This window comes from Hypanus sabinus, chromosome 13 (genome assembly GCF_030144855.1).
Source record: "Hypanus sabinus isolate sHypSab1 chromosome 13, sHypSab1.hap1, whole genome shotgun sequence".
Taxonomy (NCBI): Eukaryota; Metazoa; Chordata; class Chondrichthyes; order Myliobatiformes; family Dasyatidae; genus Hypanus; species Hypanus sabinus.
Window position 1 is genome coordinate 102,296,164 of NC_082718.1, and position 21,139 is coordinate 102,317,302.

At 39.2% G+C, this 21,139-nt stretch overlaps 1 protein-coding gene across 1 annotated transcript in view; it reads right to left on the reverse strand.

Annotated features, from left to right (window-relative positions):
- taok3a (TAO kinase 3a) overlaps positions 1-20,771 on the reverse strand; it is a 112,235-nt gene extending 91,464 nt beyond the window's left edge. The window contains exon 1 of the mRNA XM_059988308.1: positions 20,633-20,771. The gene's annotated coding sequence lies outside the window, so the exon portion shown is untranslated. The remainder of the gene's footprint in view (positions 1-20,632) is intronic.
- Between the last annotated feature and the right edge of the window lie 368 nt (positions 20,772-21,139).

Below are 21,139 nucleotides of genomic sequence, written 5' to 3' on the forward strand. Positions count from 1 at the left end.
TTCAAAGTGTCACAGATCAATCTGTTCTATACCTTCAATATTTAATATATGCACTTTATTTGTGTGTAATCTATCTGTAGATTTCATCCTTACTCTCAGAAGTTGTGTGTGCTATATATACTACAGTGCTTTACACCCTGATTCGGAGAAATGTTGCCTTGTTTGATGGTATACAAATGACAATAAACTTGACTTGACCTCCAACTGCCGCAGTGAGAGATTAAAGACAAAGCAGATAAAATAATATTAAGATAGTAAAAAAAATTGTAGATGTACAAGTTTACATAAAATGCATATACAACATATAGTTAAATATACAACAATAAAATGCTACTGGCGCTGTCATAATTAAAATGCTCTGGGTGGTAGCAGGGTGTTCAGAAGTCTCACAGCTAGAAAAAGAAGCTGTTACCCAGCTTCACATTCCTTGTTCTTATTCTGTAGTACCTTCTGCCTGACACTAGAAGGTCAAAGAGATTGTGGGACAGATGCAAGGGTCTTTGACAATGCTGAGGGCACCACGAACGAAGTGCTTCTGGTGTACATCCTGGAACGGGGGGGGGGGGTAGGAGAAAGACTCCATTGATTGTCCCAGCAGTCCTCATAATCCATTGCAGGGCTTAGGCTCAGATGTTTTGCAATTTCCATACTAAACGGTGATACACCTGGTCAGGATAGTCTTGATAGTGCTCTGGCACTATCTGGTTAGAATACGGGCAGAAGCCTCACTTGCCTCAATCTGTTCAGGAAGTGGAGGTGCTTTCTTGATGAAAGAGATGGCGTTGAGAGATCAGGTGAGATCATCAATGATGGGCACTCCAAGAATCTTTGTACTTGTGACTCTGTCCTCCAAGAAGCCATTAATGTGCAGTAGGGAGTGGTCACTGATAATAAATTTACATTGAAATTTGAAGATCGCTAAAAATAGTTACACAAGTCTATATTCTGTTCCAGGTGCAGATCAATGCTCGCGTGAGACTAACGGATGCCATACATTGGGTCTTAGAACAGTTAAGATTGTCACGATACAGATTTTAGTATTCATTGCATCATAGACGTCAAAGCAGGTAGATATTATTACATTCTTTAATTCTTATTGTTGATGATAGTGCCACCACTTCAAAGGTTAAAGATTTCCAAGAACTTTATAGCATGGTCCTAATTTGTGCATTTTTTTTTACCTGCAAGGTCACCCTCATTGCATTTTCTTTGTTGACTTTTCCTTAAGTGAAAAATTAGTAAAATCAGACTTTCACCAGTATTACACTGAAACTGACAGCAATTATCAAATCTTTTCTATTTACAATGGCAAATGTCTGCATTTCACTAAGCACCTTCATTTAGTCACTCAATAGAAATTGAAAAACTTAAATGAAGGAAAATAATATTTCTATACACTTCCGGTTATGCAGTAAACATCAATGGTTCAAGTGAGTGTTCAATGTAGAAGCACGAGGAACGCACAAGAAAATAGGACACTACTCAGCCCCTCAAGCCTGCCCCATCATTCAATATGACTGTTCACAGACACTGGCCTCACTCAACTCCTTTTCTGTGGTAGTTGCCTATAACCTTTAATTCCTCAATCTTTCAAATAATTATCTCCATTTTAAATATATTTGATGATCTAGCTCCACCACACACAGGGGTAGAGAATTCCAGAGCTCTTTAAAAAAAAATGTCTATGCACCAATTTTAAATGAACAGCTTCTATTTTGTAGCTCTGTCCCTTTGTTCATGACTCTCCCATTCAAAAAAAAACTTCTCTATGTTACCCTGTCAAGTCTACTTGAGATCTTGCACTTTGAGTCAGGTTACCCCTCAAAGAATTATAAGCCCAAATGTTAAGTCCTCCTTGGTAGGAATTGTTCGTGATTCACCTTTGAACTGCCTCCTTTATTCAGAATATAATTAGTACAACAATACAGAGAGTGCAGGTTTAGTTTCTCTTTGGATCCCTCAAAAATGCCTGATCAAAGTTAGTTTTTTATTACTTTATTGCTTTCACTCTCAAGTCTACCCCCATAAAGGACTTTCTGATCTATCTTGAATATTTTGCATTGCACAAGCAACTCATTATCAAAACTTTCCGTTTACACCAATTATTTTCAACCCTGGGGGCAGGTGATAAAACTCAAACATTAAGGATTTGTTGGATTAAAAACAGAAGCACCTTTGTTAAGATTACCCAAAACAAATAGGGGTGAGCATAAAGAACAAACTGCTCTGAAGTGGGGGTATAGCAGAAAGACGTTAGAAACCACTGTAAGATACTACACAAGAGCATGTTATTACAGCGTGAAAAATATTGAACAATACAGGTGGTTGTAGAACATTTTGACCTTCTAATGATAATAGTATATACAGAACTGTGAAATGTTACTTTTTTACATTTTGAAAGTATATTAGTTCTATTAACAATTTTTGCACCAGCTATTTAATAAAAATCAAGTTTTTAACTTTAGCCTTTTTAAGAGCACTGAATTTATTACCTCACCTTTCAGAATGTATTACTTCTACACTAAATTACTTTAAAGTACAAATTGATTACTGTGTGGCATTGATGCTACACTTGGGACTGTTATGTTCAGGAGTCCATCACTTCAACTAAGAAAAATAAAAACTGTGAATATAACATCATCTACAATGGAGAGGAAATTATGTTCCTGAAATCAGATTAACTGCAAGAGGGAAAATCAAATATTAGATTCAGAAAGTACAAGCCCAGGGAAAAAAGAAACACAGGAAAAACTCAGCTAGTCATATAAAAAAAAGCAATTAATGGCAACTAGGAGACGTATTGTAATGTAATAAATTGGCTGGTCAAGTGGTGTCACCACAACCTTGTACTCAACATCGGCAAGTTCAAGGAATTGATTGCAGACATCAGGAAGGGGAAGTCGGCAGAACACACACCAATCCTCATGGGGGGGGGGTCATCAGTGGGGAAAAAGGCAAATTTGGTTTCAAATTCCTAAGCATCAACACCCGAGGATCTCTCCTGGGCCCACCATTTTGACACAATCATGACCACACCAGCAGCTGTACTTTATTAGGTGTTTGAGGAGATTTGGGGATGTCACAAAAGATCTCTGAAGATGTAGAATGGAGAGCATTCTGACTGGTTGCATCACTGATATGGGAACACTAATATACAGGATCATAAGAGACATGATAGATAGTACATTCAGCCAGCTCCAGAAGAGTGGCACAGAGGTGTAGCGATTAGCGCCAGCAGTCACAATTGGTGTCCCCTTCCCACCACTGTAAGGAATCTGCACATTCTCCTTGTGAGCACTTGGATTTCCGCTGGATGTTTGGCTTTCCTCCCATATGCCCATATGGATTAAAAGTTGGGATTAGAAAATTGTGAGTATGCTATTTTAATGCCAGAAGCATGGCAACCCACGGTACAAAGCTGGACTGTGTTGGTTGCTGATACAAATGATGCATTTTACTGCATGCTTTGATATTTCCATGTTACGTGACAAATAAAGCTAATCTTTAATCTTAAACAACAGAAAATCTGCAGATGCTGGAAATCCAAGCAATGCACACAAAATGCTGAAGGAACTCAGCAGGGCACACAGCATTGATGGAAAAGAGCAGTCTTTCATCAGGACCTGATGAAGGGTCTCGGCCCAAAATATCGATTCCACAGATGCAGCCTGGCCTGCTGAGTTCCTCCAGCAGCTTGTGTGTAATCTCTAATCTTTTTCTTTTAGGCCTCCTCAGCACTGAAGACATCTTCAAAAGGTGGTGCCTCACAAAGGCAGCATCCATCATTAAGGACCATCACCAACTGGGTCATACCCTCTTCTCATTACTTGCATTAAGGAGGAGGTACAGACACTCAAATCTTTTAGGAATGGCTTCTTGCCCTCTACCATCAGATTTCTGAACAGCCCATGAACACTACCTCACTATTTCTCTTCAGTACTAAATATCTTTTTTTAAATTGTAACTTAGAATTTGTTATGCCTGCATTGCCCCGTTGCCACAAAATAATAAATTTCATGACTAAGTCAATGACAGTAAACATGATTCTGAAAACTCCTGGAGAAGGGTTAAGACATATCTGGTGACAAGATTGCTGAGGATTCACGACAGAGACTCTCTTCAATCTGAAGCTGGGACTTAACTCACAATGATCACATGGTGCTCACTTTAAGGCAAGATAGTAGGCATAGATGCATCTGCCACTAGCTGGTTTGTGGGAAAAGGGCCAATTAGTTTTATTCCTTTTAGTGCAATGTCTTTCAGGAGTGAGTCATTTTGATCACTGGTGTGCCACTCTTGATGATGGATAGTGAAGACACTATACAGAGTATATTCCATATCTTAACGAGTTCCCAGTGTTTCAAAATCAGCTCAACGAGGTTAGTAGGCAGCAATCAGATGGGGTAGTAATCAGAAAGTGGTTCCCTGGCCAAGTTTGAAGTTCCACCAAGAGATTTCCATCAGTGAAAGGATTCTCATTGCTACTCCCACTGGCAAAGACAACCTTTTTGGTGGCTCTGTGATGCCAGTGGGACAGGACACAAAGTATGTAAACTCTACACAATAAAACCTTGAGATTGGTCTTCTTACAGACTGCCACAAAACAAAGAAACCCAATAGAATCCATTTTTAAACAGATAGTCAACAACTAATATGCAAAACAAAGAAAAAAACAATGCAAACAATAAAAAAAGCACTCAGAACTAAAGTTCAGAAAGCAAGTCCTCAGCCTCAGTGCAGCAGAGATAATTAAATCTTGTGGAGCTGTGAAGTGAACATCGACCGATTCCTCATCTCAGTGCTTAAATCAGCTAACCTCAGCTCATTCCTCACTCTCAAGCCCAGACCCTGCTGCCTCAATCTGACCCGTACCCAGTGCAATCTTACTGCACCTTCAAGACTCCAGTTCACACCACAAAAAATGCAGTTCAAAAGCACAGTTCTGAAATGGAATACAAGCTATTGATTGCAGTGATTGTTTTCCAGAAGTGTGATTAATAGTTAGTAGATGTGTTTGCAATCAGTAAGGCACTACTGCATCTCACCAGCACTATCTTAAACCAGGAAATGTTACTTGCATACATATCCACAAATCTGCCAAACTATCTGTAAATAATCTGTGTGGCAACTATATCAGGCTGTTACTTAATTGGACTGCAGGACAGCTCTCCCAATTCAGATGCTAGTATGTTGGTGGACCCTACTTCTGGGAATGGATCTGGCCAATTATTGTGGCTGTAATTATTCTAGCCTGAATGCAAGAGGGAACAAAACCTGTGTTTTGCCTATTACACTGTTCCAATGATTCCTAATGCAAGCATCTGATCTGTCAACTCGACACATCACAACCAAAAGAAATCAATATTGAACTCAACGATTTCACTGAGCTAAATGTTCTACTTTACACCATAATTAAACATTTCTGATGAAAGGTTATAAAGCTGTTGTCACGTTAATTCCATCTTTTCTCTCCACTGATACTGCCAGACTAATTATATCCATCATTCCCCTCTACTTCGATTTCCAACAATCAGAATTCTGTACCTCTTAAGCAGGACAGCTGCAATTGAAAGGCACCCTCTCTTGCTATAGTTGCAGCCCGACCTGTTGACTGATCCCTGAATTTTTGTTCTATTTCAGAATTCCAGCATGTGGAGATTTTTTTTTGTAGACATTCAACAACCTTCACAATCCCGTTTTTGCCTGTAGCATTCTAATCCATCTCTCTTAGTTCCACATCCCTTTATTTTCAACATGCCTTCAAACATCGTTGAAAAACGAGGCAGACAACTTTTCCCAGTTCCAATGAAAAGATCATGATCCAAAACATAAATCATTTCTACAATCACACTTGCAACTGAGTTGTTGCAGCATTTTATTTTACATCTGTAAAAATCTGAAGTGATTTCTGATTTTTAAAATAACTTCTACCATGAATTTCAAATATTGTAAGACTGCAAAAATCATGTGGCTGTCTTTCCTGATGCCTTTAATAGCTTCTTCATGCACTGCTCTAGACATCAAACAACTGAGGTATATCCAACCAACCATGGTCAAACCTTGCAGCTTTTTCTGTTTACTGGGACGTTAGAGGCTTGTTCCCCAGATATATATATATATATATATATTTTTTTTTTTTTTTTTTTTTTTAAATGAATTATTAGCTCAAAATTCATTTCCGCTCCATCAACTACAAAGGGTGGGTAGCAATGTGCCAACAATAAAAGCTGAATTATGAATGTTTGAGCTCAGCTGAGCAGAGGAGGTGCTAGAGGGGAAGTGGTTAGAATTGTTGTCAAGAAAGAAAGAAACAGACAGCCTTGAGGCCTTCCTTGTGGTGGAATGGTAGTGTAGAGGAACTTAACATTCATGGTGAAAATGAGGCAGTCAGGGATGGGGAATTGAAAGTTCTTCAAGTACTGGAGGGCATGCAAAGGGACACTGATGCAAGGTGGGAAGTAATAGAACCAAGGGGAAGACTAATGGAGTTGAGATATAAAGAGACAAGTTCAGTGACAAGGGGCCTACTTCAGGCAGTTATGTTTGTGAAGCCAGATTCAAAGTTTAATAGCATTAAGCTACACTGAGCTCTGAAAGCTTTGATCACAATGAGATCACAGTTCATAAAAACTTAGAATATGCTCGGGAACAATATTGCTCTAGGTACAGATGAAGACCAAAACTAAATGAAATTCTATTTTGTTTAAAACAAAGAATGTGTTGCAATATGTTCAAATCAGACAACGGGGATTTGAGGAGTGGAGTAATAGTCACCTTGCTAATTTAATTAAATATTGCAGGGGAAAACATTTTTGCAATATATGCCAAACTAATAAATGAAAAATAGCTTTAAATAGCTACATAAATTGTCTCTCCATGCCAATGTATTTCAAACCTAATTCACTTTATGAAGCTGATTTTCAACAATGTCTTCTTCCTCCATGAGAAGACAATTACCTTTTGTCATCAAAAGTGCTTATAAATTGTGTTCACAAAAGGAAAATGCTTGCATCTATTCACTATCTTAAACAACTTTGATAAACTTTCACAACTTTGATATCAGCTGGAACAATGACTCCCATTATCTCTATTCACAACTTTATATCCAGTCATCTGATGTGTTTCTTTGAATATAATCAACATCACGATGACAAGTTGCATTCATGTAACACAGAATGTAGTTTCCAGTGTGTGGCTCAGTGAAGAGGAAAAATAGCAGCTTAAAATTTAAAATGTAATTGAGGGTTAAATTAATACATATTTAACCATATTTTAACCAGTTTACATTTCTACTTTCTTAACAAAATAATAAGGATATTCATACAGGATGGCAAACTAATAAAAATATATCTAGAAAGGGAAGCGAGAAGAAACATAAGGGTTCTTGGATAATGGGCTGGCCACTGAGGATGAATGAAATTATTCAGTTTCTACTCAGAAAATTCAGTTTAAAGACAATTCTCAGGAATAAATACAGGGATCCTTCCCACCCATTTCCCATCACAATTTTTCAGGGCTCTGCTGAGATCTGTGTACATTTGTACTGCCAACATGAGGATTGCCATGTGATAGTGTGCAAAAGATTCATGGGTTAACTTTGTTGAGGTGACATTGTCTTATGAGGAGTGTTGAAACAGACTGGACCTCTACTATCTTATAATTTTAAAAAAAGAGAAAGTGAGGCAATCTCATTGAAATACAAAAACTCTCTCAGAGCTAAAAAGGATAGTTGCAGGGATAAACTCCCACTACTATTAAATGCTCCCAATGGCGTGCATCTTAAATAGTCTCTGATAAACAAGTCAGGCACCTTAAACAAGTCACTCTGGGCAGATGAGCTCATCAGCGTCTTGAGGAGAAAGAAAACTCTGAGGTCAAACCTCCGCTGTCCTGCAGTTATACTGATTCATGGGGAAGGCTTTGGGAGTAAACCCCAAAGAAAAATCTGGACCTGGAGTCCCGATGGCAGCCCTACGTACATTGGGCAATACACACAACATGATGGAGGAGCTCAGTAGGTCCGACAGTGTCTATGGATGAGAATACACAGTCGATGTTTCGGGCTGAGACTCTTCCTCCAGAGCTGATGAATGGCCTCAGCCCAAAATGCCGACTGTTTATTCCCATCCATGGACACTGCCTGATCTGATGGCTCCTCTAGCATATTCTGTGCAGTACTCTAGATTTCCAGCATCCACAGTACCTCTTGTGTCTACAAATGTTGAGTTCAATGCTGACTGGCAACTCCTGCAACACCACCAGTGCTAAACTCTATTGGTCTCTGTCATTATTTTGATTCATCAGCTGTGTGGACCGGGGTAGTCTGCAGCATGGGCAACAACTTGCTCTCCATATCGTACTGCCCTGGCTTGTGCATCAACTGACGGAGACAACGTAAACAACTGGGGTGTAACATCTATAGTCACCCCAAGCAATGGCGGGCCTCAGAGGCATTACAGTATAAATCTAAAACTCATACAGTTTTCACTCCAGTAGTGGTTGAGTGGGATACATTTTTGCCTGGTCTCAGAATAGGAATACATTTGGATTCAATGGGAAGAATAATATGTCATAACAGTTTTGACAGAGCAGCTGCAAGAGAGTTAACAATGTATAATGGAGTCATTCCTCAAAATTACATCTTTTTGAAAACAGGTTTCCAATGTAAATTTAGCCATTAGAGGAGATATGACTAATATTTATTGCCGCAGATAGGGCTACAGACACTTTGAAAAATATCCTTTTACTACTGAGGATATTGAAACATGAAAAGTAAATCAAAATAATGTGCAGACTTGTTTACTCTTAGTGAGGGAAGGGAAAGCCTTCCAATGAAGCATCATTTAGAGCAGGGGCCAGCAACCTTGTTGCCTCTGTGGGCTGGATCGCTCATTAATGAACGGACAGTGGGCCAGATAAATGCCATAAAAAACTTTAAATATGGGAATTATCCATTTAAATACATCTAGTAATGTTTTGCCTCAAATTAATGAATAACACATGCTAGTAAATCATTTGTGCTTAAGGTTGCCTACCCGATTTAGACTGTATTGGGACATGCTAGAACTGGCAAGACACCAAAGTTATCAGATTAAAGCAGTCAAGTCAAAACCAGGAAGTTTAAACTATCAAACACGAGGATCAAGATGAAGCCACACTCAGGTTGGAGGAACACCACCTTATATACTGGCTGGGTAGCCTCCAACCTGATGGCATGAACATTGACTTCTCTAACTACCATTAGTGCCCCTCCACCCCTTCTTACCCCATCCCCGACATATTTAGTTGTTTATTTCTCTCTCTCTCTCTCTCTCTCTGCTTATCACTCTGCCTGCTCTCCATCTCCCTCTGGTGCTTCCCCCCTCCCCCTTTCTTTCTCCTGAGGCCTCCTGTCCCATGATCCTTTCCCTTCTCCAGCTCTCTATCACTTTTGCCAATCACCTTTCCAGCTCTTAGCTTCATCCCACCCCCTCCAGTCTTCTCCTATCATTTCGCATTTCCCCCTCCCCCCACTACTTTCAAATCTCTTAGTATCTTTCCTTTCAGTTTGTCCTGACGAAGGGTCTCGGCTGGAAACGTCGACAGTGCTTCTCCTTATAGATGCTGCCTGGCCTGCTGTGTTTCACCAGCATTTTGTGTGTGAAGTTTAAATTATAATACTATATTCAATTCATTCTTTTTAGCAAAAAATCCAGTGTAGAATGGCATAATTAAAAGAATACAGCTATAAACAAAAAACAGTAAATTTCTAAAATCTGCACAAGAATCAAATGAGACAAGTTTTACAAAAAAAAAGAAATTCAACAAAATACTAACTGTTTGAAGTTATTAGCCAATTAAAATGTGTGCACGAAGTCTTGAAAAAAGGATTGAAGGTTTATCTTTAGTTACCAAGAGACTGGTCTTAATTAAAACATAAATCATATCATTAAAAACTTACTCTGACTGAACATTAGTCTATTTACCATGCTCAATAGGAATATAATCAGTGTTTGATGGTTAAATGAGAACAAAAGTTGCTGAATGGTAACAAGTTAGTGTTCAGTTTGCTTTACTGAGAGAATTTCCATGAACTTGCTATACAACTTCATGTGCTTTCAATGGTTTTTAAAGCTGTGCTTCACAAGATACTTTTACAATAACCTTTTGATCCATAGCAATTTGAATCAGAATTATCACCGACTTAGATGATATGAAATTTATTTTTTGTGGCAGTACAGTGCAGACAAAATTACAAGAAATTACAAAATAAGTAACTGTAAAAAAGGAATAGTGAGTTAGTGTTCATGGGTCATTCAGAAATCTGATGGCAGAGGGAAAAAGCTATTGCTAAAATTAATTGAAAAAATCTTCAGAAATAATTCAATGTTTGAAAGGAAAATGCTGGAAACATTCAGCAATTCAAACAGCATCTGTGCAAAGTAGTTTACATTTTGGTTCACATTTTGGGCCAAGATCCATCACCAGAACAGAAAATAGCAGACACTCCTATGTAGCCAATTCACTCAATGCAACCTGGTATTAGCATCCTTACTGTTTGCTCATTTGCACAAAGAACAAGAACATAAGAAATTAAGAGACCATCAAGTCTGCCCTGGCATTACTACGATCATGGCTAATTTACACTGGTCTCAATACCTGCACCATTTCTTGAAACTCTATTTTAATCAAATAATTAACTGTCTGTAATGATCCTATTTCCAAGACCTGCAGGGGCGGAGCATTCCAGAGATACACCACCTTCTGCAAGAATTATCTACCTACCTTAGAATAAATATTGAGAGATTATGTTCACTCTTGAACAAACCTATAGCTGATGGCCACTGATCTAATTTAAGACCAATTCAGAACAGATCACCAATTTATATAGTTCTTCTCTCATGGGTTATGTAAGTCTTTGGAATTCTCTACAGAATCATCTCAAAGACAAGATAGAAGGGCTAATTTATAGAAGAATCATCAGCTATGGCAAGAGGCAGGAGTGGAGCTTGAACCAAGATCAGATACACCTTGGTCACACTGAATGAAAGATTCAGTTTGATGGCCACTTTCTTTTGCCATCTCCTCATGGATGATGAACTTCTGGATTCCATCACAGCATTTGGCTTTAAACTTCACTTTTAGTGTCCCAGTGAAATCATAATGAAACACAAGAAAATTACAATAATAAAAAGATGAGACTAATTACTCAAAAAAGTAGAAATCAGTGAAATACTGGCTAACTGAAGTTATTAACCAATTAAAGTGTGAGAATTGTTTTAACTTCAGATTGATATGTAACCTAGAAATGTTATCTGGATACTGGCATAGACAAGAGATTTCAAAATCAAATGTACACAATTTACTAGACTGGGTATTTTGGAACAGAGGAGCTAAAAAGGTCTATTTTATTCTGGTTCATCTACACTTAGCACTATTTTCCTACAAATACTACTAATTTTGGATACCACTTATGAAGAAAATTTGTTCAGTTTTAAAGTTCCCAATGACCCCAGCCTTTAAGAATGGAGACTTGTTGTGTAAAAAGGTAAAGAAATCATTCAAAGTTTCTGCAACAGCATGAAAAAGTGCCTCCTGCTTTCAATCATAAATAGTCTAAAAAATTCAAGATATTCTCATGCTCTTGATTTCCACAGTAACCATTGATTAATCTCCTATAATAACATGCCAACAAGATAATCTCTGTCATACTTCGGAAAATACATTGCAGTTTATACAACCATCCTCAATTTAACCAAGCCCAAATATTCTATTGAAACAATATTCTATCCAAACCAACCACAACGTGGCAATTGATACAATATTCAGATAGAGTCTGACAATACTCCAGAAAACTGAATTATAGCTCGTTTCAATATGATTCCATTTGGTGCTTCTTTGCCATCTCACATCAAATCTAGTGCTTTAAGAAATGTTTTTTGGCAAAAATTAGTTCCTGCCTGAGCAAGGACCTGGGCCCACAGCAATTTGCCTATCACCACAACAGGTATACAGCAGATGCAATCTCACTGGCTGTCCACTCAGCTTCGGAGCACCTGGCTAAGACCTCCAGGTACATAAGGCTGCTGTTTATTGATCACAGCTCAACATTTAACACCATCGTCCATCTCAGTACTACTCAACAATCTTCAAGACCTGGGCCTCCGTGCCTCCCTCTGCAACTAGACCCTCAACTTCTTCATTGAACACAGTTAGTACAGAACAGTAATAACATCTCGTCCTTCAGAAAGTAAATACAGAAAATATAATTATCCCAAAAAAAGCCAGAATGACACTGTACATTTCCTCCCCATTTCGTTGTCTGGTATGATTGCCTTAACACTGGACTATCTATAAATTCTGTAAAGAAGTAAAACCACACAGTTTCTCACATTTTCAAATATTTGCCCTCTTCTTGGCCTATTTCATCCTTTTCCATTTGCATTCTATGACCTCTGGATTTAATATAAACATGACTTTATTTCAGTATAAATACATTCTTGCCTTTCAAAATGTCTTTTTGAGTTGCTTTCTCTTCCTTGCACTTGATTACATCGAGGTTTCTCAATGAGCCCACCAACAACTAGACAAAGGATAATCTCAAAAACAGATGATTAAAGGCAAAAAGCATAAATTAATGCTGAAGTTAAAAAAAACTGTATACATCCATGACTATTCACGCTTAACGATAAACACTGTGGGTCAACTAAAATATACGGAATGCCATAAGGAACAGCATAATTTATTATAGTCTGGTATCCATTCCACAGATCAGTGCGGAGAACACCTAGAAGATCAAAATAATGATAAAATAAAAGTTTTGCCATATGCACATACTTGATCTCCAGTATCTGGCTAGTGTTCACTAGGTTAAAAAAGTTAAAAACAAGTTTCTTTCAGAAACATTTCATTTTTATCTCACAAAGTCTCAGTAATGCAGTAACTTCAACACAATAAGTTCCAATAGGAAGACAGCTAAGCAAAACTACTGTATTAACCAAGTACATCATCTGCAATACCCAACTTATCCACTGCAAACTTTTTCTAGTTCATCACCAGGAGGTGAAACACTGACACAGCAGATACAATTATGATAAAGGCAGTTAGAAGGTATCCAGTATTTTTAAATTGGATTATTATTTTAAAATCATACACAAAAGTACATTGCTACTACAATTAACTCTACAATGGTCACAGCTAAAGAATAGCTGAAGTGCAGCACCAAGGCCTAAATAGCAACTGGGCCTTACTACAGAGCCCCACGTCTAGAACCATCCTAACGACTGGCAAAGCTGGGGGTAAAACAAAAATTGACCCTCAACTATTGTGAGGTTTACAGTATTTTAAATATCTCAATATAAAATATGAATTGAAAATTCAAGAAAAAACTTTTTAAACATTTTAATCAAACCAAAATACTCAGTGGCCACTTTATTAGGTACATTTGATCGTTAATGCAAATATCTAATCAGCAAATAATGTAGCAGCAACACAATACATAAAAGCATGCAGACATAGTCAAGAGGCTCAGTTGTTGTTCAGACCAAACATCAGAATGAGGAAGAAATATGATCAAAGTGACTTTGACCGTGGAATGATTGTTGGTGCCAGACAGGATGGTTTGAGCATCTCATAAACTGCTAGTCTCCTGGGATTTTCACACACAACAATCTTTAATGTTTACAGAAAATGGTGCGAAAAACAAAAAACCCAGTGAGTGGCAGTTCTAAAGATGAAAACGCCTCGTTAATCAGAGGTCAGAAGACAGTGGCCAGAGTAGTTCAAGCTGACAGAAGGCAACAGCAACTCAAATAATCACACTTTTGAACAGTGGTGTGCAAAAAAATTATCTCGAATGCACAACACACCGAACCTTGAAGTGGTTGGGCCACAGCAGTAGATCAAACTGGGTTCCACTCCTATTGTTAATAAAATGGTCAATGAGTATATATTCTCTTTTTGAAAATGACTGATCTTTGCCTCCTCAACTGAAAGTTTACAATCTTAACATCACTGGGTTTCAGATACTACCGGATCCAACCCACTGCAAAAACTCAAAGGTCATTCCTTAGAATTTATTTTACTACGTGGAGGTAAAGAGCAGAGTGATCTGATAAAATTCCCCAAGCTTCCATACTCAACAATACACTTGAGAAAGTCTGGGACTTGCAACCATTTCAACAGCTGAACTCCAAGGACTTAACACACCAAATCCCAGCATGCTATTGTAAAAGAACTTTCCAAAACATCCAGAATAACTTAACATTTATGTTGAAAATTTCTGGACTTCCCTCTTGCATGTCTGTTGCTATATTACCTGAATAACTGCAGTTACACATCAAAATAATTGATTTTAAATCAAATACTTTGCAATGCTACATGCCACAAAAACACCACATATATACATTATCTTCCTAAATTTCCCTAAAACCACCACAAAATAAAACTGGAACTTTATAATTAGTTTTTGCCATTTTGAAGGCAATGATATGAAAAGACAAAAAAAAATTGGTCAATATAGAAGAAAATTGATATAATAAATATAATCAGTCAAAAACTTGGATGATGTGCAACTCAAAATTGCTAGATACTGGACACAGTTGGACAGAACTCAAGTGCAAGCACTCATTGCATATTATTTGGCAGGGTCATCAAAAGACAGATTTTTCAAGGACTATCACATCAACCAGTTGAAGATCCTAGCAGATGATTTTTAACAAGAGGATGATGAATGAATTCTGGTTCAAGAAATACAAGCAGCAGTGTACTGTGAACAGAAGTGCAGCAGTGAAACAGCAAAAAGATTAGAGCAAATAGGTTAAAGGGATATCCGAGTACGCTTAGCGAGTTGATAGTGTTGGAAAAACTTAATAAAATATTGAATTGTATAGTATTGTATAGACTTTTAAAAAGTTCAAATTCAAGTTTATTGTCATTCAACTGCACACATGGATACAGCTACATGAAACAACATTCCTCTGGAACCAAGGTGTAAAACAGAATACATATATCATATACAGCACATAAAATATTAACTTAAATATATTAACAGATAATATTTTTATGATTTATCTAATTCCCCAGTATTTTCTCACTCTAAGATCTCACTTAGTCTACTCACTATCTTTTTATGATCCTGAACAGTCTGTAACTAGTCTCTCAACCACCATACCACTTGTGGAACCCTAGTTAAATTATTGCTATCTTTGTCAATGAGCCACCAAATCATTTGGAGCATACATGATAAATGTTCAATTTTACAAGTGCGTTTATTATTTGTGTTTTATCAATAAAAAAAAGTACTATGTTAAAAAACCTCCAGTTTAGTCACATGCAGAATTTGCAGTTGTGAAACTGTGGAATGTCAAGGATTAATGATTGACATAGAAATTATGGCACATTCAATTTTATACACAGATATCTACATAAAAATGCTTTTATTAAATGGGTTTCATGATCTAAGGATTGATCAGAGCACTAGACAAATAAGTATGCACGTTTTAATGTAATATCAGATTAGGAATTGAAACAGTCAATATTTGATGATACGAATAATGTAATGATGACACATTATATTTTCACTGATGTTGATTGAGAGATAAACATTAAATAGGTGGCCGAGGATAAGATCCCCTACTAAACCTTTTACATACATCTACCCAAGAGAGCAGATGGGATCTCAGTTAGCATTTTATTTGAAACCAGCTTTGTAGCAAATGCAGCAAAGTCTCAGAATTGAACTGGACTGCCAGTCTATATTGTTGTGTTCACATCTCTGACAGGAATTAAAATGCATAACCTTCTGACTCAGAAGCTAGTATTACCCACTGAGCCATAGTGGATAGTGATAAAAACAATCTGCTCAATTTGGCTAATAAATACAGATTGGATCAAATAACCTACGTAAACATTTAACACATTCCCTTAGGAATGGGGGGCAGAAAGTGAAGCAAAAGCAATTTAAAATGCAACATAACTTTAAATAATCACCTTTTGCATCAAGGTATCCATTCTGGAAACAATGCACATTATCATAAGATCAGGAATTGAGTTTTAAGGAAGGGCCTTCAACTCTGTTTCTCTTTCTGTAGAAGTCACTCAACTTGCTGAGCATTTCCACAACTTAGTTTGATTTTTACATTTCTAGCCACTGCACTCTTTTTTACTTTCTCCAAGAATTCACAACTTTAATGCATGGATAATAACGTATACTATGTGGCATTACTACCTACAGTCATTTCTATAGTACCTCCTTTCATTGCCTTATGGACGAGCAAGTATGTCAATCAGTCATTAATGTGACAGTTCTCTACTGGTGCTCCTCTCAAATTTAATGCCCCAGCCCTTTCTCTGCAAATGAAAAATCCTAACCAAACTGCAGAAACTGGAAATCTAAAACAGAATTAACACGCAGCACATCGGCTGTACCCATGGAAAGTGAAACAGTTAAATTTCCAGGTTGAAGATACTTCATCGGAATTGGAAAAGACAGAGAAAATATCTCTGATCTGGTAAAACTGGGGTTTCCATGAGAATAAGTTGTAAACAAGGTCAATGAGTGAATGGGAGCAGTTAGGGAGTGAGAGCACAGATAAACATGGGAGCTGCAAAAATGCAGAGCAGGAAGAACATATCAAAGAGGTAAACCCTTTGACTATAGCCTTGCAAATATTTCATTTTCCCAGAATATATTCATCATATTCCTTCTTGAAAGTCACAATAGAACCAGCCAAGTCAGAATCATGCTTAATATGACTGGCATATGTTGTGAAATTTGTTATTTTGCAGCAGCAGTACATTGCATGCATAATAAAAATTATAAATTGCAATAAGAAATATATTATTATATTAAATAAGTAGTTCAAAAAGCAAGCAAAAAAAGAAACAAAGTGAGGTAGTGAACATAGGCTCGTTGTCTATTTCAGAAATCTGAATGAGGAGGGGAAGAAGCTGCTACTGAAACAGTGAACGTGTGTGTGGCTTCAGGCTCCTGCACCTTCTCCTTGATGGAAGCAGTGTCCTGGGTGATGGGAGAGCTTAATGATGGATGCCTCCTTTTTGTTGCATCCCCTTTTGAAAATGTCCTCGATGCTAGAGAGAATAGTGCTCATGATGGAGCTTGCTGAGTTTGCAACTTTCTGCAGCTTTTTCTGTTCCTGTGCAGTGACCCCTCCATACCAGATGGTGATGCAACTAGTTAGAACGTTCTCCACAGTACATCTGTCGATATTTGTGAGTGTCTTTGTCCTCAAACTCATAATGAAATATAGCCGCTGTCATACCTTCTTTGTAATTGCATCAATATATTGAGCTCAGCATAGATCCTAAGAGATGTCAACACCCAGAAACTTAAAAATAATTGCCATTTCCATTGATGGTTTGTGCTTCCTTAACTTCCCCTTCCTGAAGTCTACAATCAATTCCTTGGTCTTTCTGACATTAAGTACAAGGTTGTTGTACTCAACCAGCTGATCTATTTCACTCCTTGTCACCAACAGTTATGTCATCAGCAAGCTTATATATGATATTTGAGCTGTGCCTAGCCACACAGTCGTGGATGTAGACAGAGTAGAGCAGTGGGCCAAGCATGCATCTATGAGGTGCGCCAATGTTGACTGTTAGCAAGGAGAGGTTATTTCCAATCTGCACTGACTGTGGTCTCCCAATGAGGAAGTCAAGGATCCAGTTGCAGAGGGAGGGAAAGGCATTCCAAATACCAACCACATAGGGTCAAACTCTTTTCCTCCTAATACGCCCAGTTCTTCCCAGCTTTGTTATGTACACATTATCTCAAGACCTCAATCACTCCAAAGGAAACATCTTTCCATTATCCACCTATTTCTATGTACTTGGATCAAATCTCCTCTCAGAAAAGCAAACTGTTGCAGTCTTGGACAGTCTTTTTAATCAACAGAACTAGTCTGTAAACAAAAATCTTATTTGGACACCCTCTAATGCCAGATTGAAAACAATATTTGAGTTGAGGCCACACCAGTAATTCAATAAAGTTCAGCACGAAATTCCCCACTCTCATAGTCAATGCCTCCACTTTTAAAGACCAAAAGGGACTTCATGTTATTGACTACTTTCTCAACCCGCCCACTGCACTCCTTGGTTTGTACACACATACCTTCAGGTCACACTGCACTTGCATCCTTTTTCAATGATTTACTTTATGTTGCCTTTCTTAATCAATTCACATTGCTCTGCATTAACCTTTGTCAGCAGTACATCTGCCTGTTCTATCATATTGCTATGTTTCAGAGACACTGATGCTCATGTCTACAGGCAATCATGCACAGACAAAATATTTATTGCATTTGCAACCTAACACCAGTATTAGTTTCAACATGGATGTTATAATGCAGATAAAATATTCAGGTATACTTGACAATATGGCATTGCACCTAAATATTATTATGCCATCAAATGATAATGAACAGCAACATGGCAAATGAAGATACAAGGAACCATTAAATACAAAACTGCTCTCCCAAATGCCATGGATTATAAAAAGAAAATTAGCTGAAGTTCTTAGGCATTAATTATCATAATCTTTCTAATAAATGATTTTTAAAAGTCCTAATATTGAACTATGTTTAACTATTTTTGCTGTTACAGTTGATAGGATACATGACCCATTCAAAATACTTATGAGAAAGAGAGGCTCCAAAGCTAGAGAAGACTTTACCATCAAAACTGGAGCAGCAGAGACTGAGCGAAGTTCTGATTGAGATTGTTAATATTATGAGAGGCATAGGTAGAGTAGACAGCATCTCCTCCCCCACCCCAGGATTGAAATGTCCAATACCAGAGGATAGGCATTTAAGCATTTAAGGTGAGAGAGGATAATGTCAAAGTGAGTGTGTGTGTGTGTGTGTGTGTGTGTGTGTGTGTGTGTGTGTGTGTGTATGTGTGTGTGTGTGTGTGTGAGAGAGAGAGAGAGAGAGAGAGAGTGTGAATGAGAAATTTTGTTTTAAACACAGAACGGTGGGTGCCTGGAATGCACTGCCTTGTTTGAGGGTCAAGGCAGAGATGTCAGGACTTTTCAAACACATTTCGATAAGCACATAAATGTGAGGAAAATGGAAGGATATAGACAGTGTTGACAGAAGAGATTAGTTTAGTTGGCCATTTGGTTACTAATTTAATTGATTTGGCACAACATTGTGGACCAAAGAGCCTATTCCTGAGCAGTACTGTTCTATGTTCCAGCGCATTGCAAAACAAAAAGTATAGCCAAAAGAAACTGACTCTAGATGAGTGAGTAACATGACCACTGAATATTCAACTAATTTCTTTATTACACAAGTTCACCCATTCACCCTGAAAGATTCTGAGACAGCTTGTGGTTAGGTCAGCCCTCATCTGTCAAATGGATCAAGAGCCAACTAGTCAAGTACAGTACAAGTTCAACACTAACATGGTTACCACGCAGGAGGCACCATACAACCTGATACTTCTCAAGTAATTTATAGAGGGTTGAAAACCTGGTGACATTTCTAGTTAAGTAAGTCTTTTGAAGAATGCATGGAGCATTCTTGCAGAGATCATATAAAATATAGGCACCTGCTGGCCTAGTGCTAATCCAAAGTACTGTAGGACAGACTCAGTAGGGGGGGGGGGGGGGGGGAAGAATAGTTAAAGTAGCAAAGGTCACTCTCAATTACAGGGAAATAACCATAACCAAACAGTGCTGCTACCTGTTGCCAATACCAGCTGCCCAGTCCAGGGGTTGTCAAAAATTATATTAGCAAATAGCAGTAAGTAGAATAAAAGGCACAACTACAAGCAAACTCTACCCACCATAACTGCAGATCCGACTTCAGTATCAATAATCAGAAGCACTGGAACAACAAGGAAGATGGCATTCTCCTCACCCAACTCATCCCCACTGCTCCCTCTCATTGACCTCACCAAACTTGACCCTACCAACCCTCTCCAGCATCACCAACACTGCCATTCCATCCTACCCCACCATGCCCAACCCATTCTCTCCACCATACCAACTATTGTCAGCTCCTCCCCAACCACCCTCCACTGCCCTTCTCTGTCATTTTCACTTGTGTCCACTCTCCCACCCTCAGCCCACCCAAACTACTGCTCTCTGTCCACGACCCACCATCTACCATCCAGTCACACCCTGCTCCATTCACTCTCTGTCCATCAGATCCTTTCATGGGCCTTCCCACCAATCCCCTCCCTGCACCCACTCACCAAACCCCCTACCCCTAACCCGATCCCCGACCCAACCCCACCCAACTCCGACTATTCAACGCCCTCACCCCTGATCAGATCTTGTCGTAATCTCGCAACCGGCCTGGCGAGTGAACGATGCTTTACCGGGTTTAAGGAAGCCCCAGACAGGACTGTCAGAGGGAATGCCCCTGCGCAGCAATCCCCGACCCGCAGCGGGCTGGTCTGTCCGAGCTGACAGGTTCACTCCGGCTCGGTAACCCCCTCAGCTCCCGACCCCGAGAGGGAGCGCGACCCGACTTCCTGGTGCAGGCCAGACAGCGCAGGCGGAAACGCCGCCAACCCTCCTCCTCCTCCTCCTCCTCCCTCCACATAAACACACGGCGGCTGAGAGCAGCCGCCGGCCCGTCCGGGCTTCGGGATGCGTCCGGACTGCGGACGCCTCCCGCACACTCACCGGCCGTGATGGCAGCGGGCCGTCCTCGCCCCCGGCTGCCCTCCCACCCGGACCGTCGCACGCTTAGCCCTGCTCCAGCGCCGGAGCAGCCGCCGCTCTCCGCCACCACTAATATGGCCGCTCGACCGCGCCTCCCCGCCGCCAAAGAGCGTTCAGACGCGTCGCAAGAGAGCACGCACTCCCCCTTCCCGCGCAGGCAGTATGCCAGCTGGCTGGAGGACCGACCAGTGGCCGCAGCAGGGGCATCCCTGCCGCCCTCTGTGCGAACATCTTGCCGAGTGAAGGAAGGGTCATACAACACGGAAATCGCCCGCCCAACTGATCCATTTCGATCAAAATTCCCATTTCAGCTATCCCTGTAAGCCATGTTTGTGCCTTTTCAAGGTATCGGCCCCAAACACTTCTCATGAGTAAACAATTTGCCCATCAGGCCCCCATTAATTATTTTTCCTCTAACAAATCTGAAAGAAAACACCGCACATTCACCCTCTCTATGTTCCTCATGAA